This window comes from Nilaparvata lugens, chromosome 4 (genome assembly GCF_014356525.2).
Source record: "Nilaparvata lugens isolate BPH chromosome 4, ASM1435652v1, whole genome shotgun sequence".
In the NCBI taxonomy this organism is placed as follows: Eukaryota; Metazoa; Arthropoda; class Insecta; order Hemiptera; family Delphacidae; genus Nilaparvata; species Nilaparvata lugens.
The window spans coordinates 18,487,646-18,493,770 of record NC_052507.1 but is presented as its reverse complement, the minus strand read 5'-3'; positions in this window follow the sequence as shown (position 1 = coordinate 18,493,770).

Here is a 6,125-nt window from a genome sequence, read left to right as displayed (position 1 = left end):
GTTCAGTTTTTAAATCCACATAAAAGTACCTACATGACATTTGAAGCTTCTAGCTTTGATGAATATTTTTAATATTACATTTTTGGTGACGAGATTTGTTTTTAAAATATATAAATTACTCGTTTTAAGGTTGTGCAAAGGCTAGAAATGAACTTTTCACTGGTGATATTTTTCAAAGAATTTCGATTTGTATATCATCAAAACAAACTATCAAAATGAAAAAGTTTTCTCATGAAACATTTTTTTCCAATCATTAATTTTTGAGATATGAGCGCCTAAAGTTGAAATTTTTGGAACAGAACATTTCAAATTCGGTAGGCGATAAATCCATGAGATTTAGAGGATAGCTTCTTTATGGTATTGTTCATCAAGTAGAATTTTTTTTTTGAATATCAACTTTTGAAAAAGTTATTCAATTTACCAAAAATATATTTTTAACTGGAAGCTATTTTTGGTCATTTTCAGTGAATAGAATAACTCTCTAAAAATTGATATTTCCAAAAGTTTTTGTTTCACTAGATCAACAATACCATGAAGAATCTATCCTCTAAATTTGATGGGTTTATCTCCTACCGAATTTGAAATGTTCTGTCCCAAAATTTTTAACTTTAGGCGCTCATATCTCAAAAAGTAATGATCAGAAAAAAATGTATTTTGAGAAAACTTTTCCATTTTGATAGCTCGATGATAATTATACAAATTGAAAAACTTTGAAATCACCAGTAGAGAGTTTATTTCTAGCCTTCGCACAGCCTTAATAACTTGGTGTAGAAAGGTAATCAATAAATTATGATTCGTTGTCAATTCAAATTTATTTCCACAAAGTAGGTACACAAATTTAACTATAAAAGATAATGCAATTCACCACAATCAATTCAAATAAATAACATTCCTTACTAAAAAACAATAAAAGCATTAATACTTCTATTCCTAACTAGTAAGAGTTATAATGCACAATCAAACTGAATGGATTGAGGATTATCATTACACTATTATTCAACACTTCAAATAGCATACGCTTGGTAAAAATCTACTGGCATAAGTGAGAACTTGTCCGCTAGTAGGAGTAGCGCCCTAATACTAAGAGAGGAAAAAATTGTATAAAAAATAAAAATAAAATAGATGCTGCACTCCGGGATTTCTAAACATCCGTAATTCTAATCATACGGATCCTTCAACAATATGTGAAAAGAATATTTTGCAAGAGATTTTCAAAATGGAAGCTCTATTATTATGATATCAAAATAGTAAACTTGGATTATTCAGTTTTTTATTTCCCATGTAATATACTTCGTTATTATTTGTTGATTTATTAGATCGTTTGAGATACTATTAAGCTGTTCCTCATTTTATTGATTATTTTGTGCGTTATTAGGTAGCAGAAACATTAACGAAGCATTGGAGGTATTTTCCTCAAGTAGAATTCAATAGATGGATTCAATATCATGCTCCAATCTTCCAATTACAGAAAAACATTGTTCCTCCGTTTCCAGGAGATCGAGATGCATATGAATCCTCCCGATGATCAAAGTAAGGGATTTATATCAATACATTGATTCTACGAAATAGGTACTTAGTTTGTCCTTCAATCACATACTTTAATCTCTTATTTAGATGTCGATAGTTCTGAATACATAATTATGTTTTTGCTCAACTAGTAATGTGAATTTAATCATTGACAACAATATGATCCAGTCCTATTTCGTATCTGTTTTGACACAGAAAATTGGAATTTGTACTATCCATTATTCATGAAAAACAAAAAACGCATAATGATTAGAAGTTGATGTTGGCAAATGAAATAATGAATAGCTTATTTAATTCTACAGAATTTTTCAAATCTGGAACATTAAGAGATAGAAAAAAAATTTACTGGAAACAATGGTTTATACAACCTTCAACACATATTAAAATATATATTTATGTAATGAACTTGATAGAATCAATTAAATCTCCGATTCAAGTATCTACTAGGATATTGAAATAGCATTCTGGGATGTAACATATGATGGATGAATACGATGTATACAAGAGGTGATTGAAAAAAAATGAGCATGAGAGTTTATAGGTGACATGTTTTTCAGAAGAAGCAATCATGTTTACTGTTTCTTACCCTGAATATTGTACTTCTTAACCCGATGTGATTGCTTCTTGTGTATTGTTCACAACGATTGAGTTGGAGACAGTGATTCAAAATTATTGACTTGGTTTTTTTACAAACGAGACGTTTTCCATCTTGAAACTCTCATATTTTCATTATCTATTATCCCTTCAAGCACAGACTTGGACAGTAATTGATAATTCGTATTCTCCTTTTCAGATTTTATTATACAGTTTTGAGATTTCAGATTACGTTAAATCTCTTCCATCCTTATCATTCCTCTATCATGCTTAATGAGACTTCATTTTTGTACATTTGCATCACGGAAAGTATCATCTTCTTTTCCTGTCCTTGACAAACAACAACACTAATAATCAGTATTCCTTCTCCTCATCTCTCTTATCAAATCTTTGGATCCAGAGATATTCATAAAGCTTTTTTTGTGGACTAATAATTTTCTCATTGTTGTAATATAACAATGGGAAATAATAAAAAGTTCAGAATTAGAACTTAGATTGCTAGAGACTGGTATGCTTGCGCTGTCGTGTTCTTCAAACTCCATGGGGATATGTAATTTCAGAGAAAATCATGAAAGAGATTTTCATAAGATGAGAAGATGAGGTTTGAAGTACCTTGCAGAATTATAATGATATGATTTGTTGTATACTATGAACTTGTTCTGATAGAGGAGAGTGATACACTTGACATTAATATCATACAAGGGACTCTTACGTCATTTCCAAGCAACTTGAAAAGTGCACAAGCCATGAAATTGTTGTCAAGCTCAGTTGTTGACATCTGAAACAGCTTGGTTCGTTATAAGTTACCAAGAAACGAAAATTGGCTCACGAAATGTTCCCGGAAAATTTGAAGGTTATAGAAATCTTTCAACTCTCCCACGTGGGGATTTGAACAATGAAGTTGAAGATTCTTAAGAACAAATTCAATTTCCCATTCCAAAAAAGTATTCGCTACAGGAGAGAGTGGACCAGTTTACTGGTTGGGAATTTTTTAACACAAGAATAGGATCGGTATAATGCTAATCATTTATAGAAGGAATTAAGAGATCCGTTAAGAGTTCTTCACATACAAACCAAGATGATCTGTTTCTGTCATACATAATAAATAATTGAATATATTAAGTAATTTGTAGTATATTAAAGGAAAATGTTCAAAGGTTGATAATCTCCCCTCTTATTAAATTTTTGTGTAATGGAAATTGATGGAGTGAATAAAAATAATAATGAAGTGGAGCTAATTATAAAAATGCATTTCAAATCACTACGAGATTGTTGAATATCACATTCATTCAGTCAAAAAACACATGCATAATATATTTTAGTGATATAGTACTATCTTTGTTGTGAGTGAGATATATTATTCCATTGATATTGTGGGAAATTCAATGATACAGAAACATGACAGTGCTATTGTTTTCTTCTAATTACACTTGGAATGGTAGAGTACTGCTGGAAAAAATGTTTTGAGTTTTTTCACGTAAATACTTGATTGCAATTGTTGATAATCTCCTGTTACTCAATTATTATGTTTGAATATCTCATCTTTATAACATACACTGTATTTACTTCTATGAGGCAACTCTTGTGACAACAATGATACCATCAAATAAGTACATTCTACTATCAAGTTGTATTAATTGACAATGATCCAGTTAGTTATTAAGAGCTCAAACTATCCAATTCATTTTTCATGAAGAGACCTTAAAGAAAAAAGTTCTATGAAAAGGCCTCATATACCTGTACAACTTGAGTCTGCTCACAAAATTTGAACAAGGTAGGCACTTTGATGAACTCTAAGATTCAGAGAACTCATTATCTGGTGTATAAGTTTCTGTAGAAGCTTTGAATTGATCCATACATCTCACACGTATTTGTGGAGTAGCGTTGCTTCCTCATGAAGTTTGTTCGCAACACTCAGATGAGATTATTATCGAGGGAGTGCAGAGTAACAGGAGTTCATGAAATGTTATAGTTTGGAGTGTTATTCTCTGTTTATAAGAAAAATTAGATGGGTAGAAAACGTGTATTATACATATAAACGTGAGAGAATGAAGGCTTCAATATAGGAGTAGGTATGAAATATATATATTATTATCATAATATTAAGGTATTAACCATGACGATTGAATTCTCATCTTCGTTGAAATATAATTGAGCTAGCAATATTTTCATAAGAAGTTCTTAGCACAGCTCTTTTACCTACCAAATTTAGTGACCACAGAAGTCAGGGAAATCATGAGCCCCCATTTCAGGTCGGAATCAACATATGTATAATTTGTTTATATTATTATATTGACACCAAAATAACTAAAATTTCCACTCAATTAATACATGAGAATATTATATTTTCAATCAATCTCGGTGCTGATTATAGGATATAAAATGTATAGTCAATTGTGCCTAAAACTTTCATTTCGTGACTGCTGATTTCCCCTAGTCAATATGTACTACCAAAGACAATCAGGCTTGAATCTGTATCAGTATCAAGCAAGTAATCGAATCATATTAAAATATAAGATTGATTGTACATTAATGTTGCAAGCAAAAGACTTGTGCTCAGCTGAATCGAGCCAGCCCTATTTGACTGGTGGTCCAACAATGTTGTCCAATGGTGTCCAACAAAAAATAAAATACCACTAGTCGGACCTTCAACCACTCACGCTATAAACATTTCAAAAACTAGAGGTTGTAACAAATTATCTTTGATTAGCAAGCAAAATCGCTAAATTAAAAGATTTTATAGGTCTCGAGCAAACAGCTGCTCTATTATCGCCGGGTGCGATATCAACAAGTGAGAGATTAGATGATAACGTGTATCCTGGCTACAATTTGAACAGCCAAATAGGAAATAATTTTATTTGCTATTTATTGAATTATATAAAATATTGAGAGTTCGAGGTTAGGCTATAATACTTACTGGTCGGCAAACTAAATAATCGATCAAGCCATGTAATTTGAAATTTAGCCGGACACCTTTGGCAAATTTTTGTTGTAAACAAATAGCATTCAACTAGAGGATTTGGTAACCACATGGCACGCTATTGTAAATGGAAAAACAACTTAATAAGCTTATAAAAATTTAGCGTATGGAATGAGCATGTACAAAATACATAAAATAAATAAAAATATTAAGGAAGTATGTATATTCTATTAGGCGCATGGATACATTTGTAATTTTCAGATGAACCAATCAAATTGCAGTGGCTGATTGGCGGTAATAACGAGTTGATTCAAAAATAACACCCCGATTTTATATAAATGATAAGAATTTATAAGTTATCACTACTCGGTTCATATATCGAATGCAATACATAAGATATAGGTAATAGCCTAGCAGATTGGCACGGACTTTTTGATTATATAATGGCGTAGTAGTTGGATATTCAAATAATATGCAAATTTGGAAGACAGAAGTATGATCGTGGAGAATAGGGGTAGATCAGAGCCCACTTGCTTGCCAGATGCCATCATGGAATGCCACTAAATTTATAGAGCACAAGTCCATTTTTGTTAAATTGTACGTTTGAAAGATTAAAGTTTAAATTCATTAATTAATTTTCATAAGACTTAGTGATGCCGTATTAAGGCGTAAGTCATTCAGATATTTATTTATTCCCTTGGAGAAGACGACTTCGTCCACCAGAAATCCCAAGACGATGGGAAATTGGATCGCCATCATCATCTTGTGAATTTCAGCACGTGAGTGATAATTAACGAGAAATATATAAATCTAGGGCGCCCTCAGTGCTTCGAGTGAAACAAGATTTAAAAAGCTAGCTCGTCGAAAGGTTATATAAATATTGAAATTAATATAAAACTCGCGCAAGTCTTGTATAAGTACAAAAACGTATTTTACTAATTAAGAACTATATCAGATTTACATGTCTAAGGATGCACAGATGAAAGAAATATTTAAATTTGATGTTGTAATATATAAATGCTCACTCGATCATTAATTTTATTAGCAAATTATAAAGATATAGATGAAGCTCATGTTCACGGGA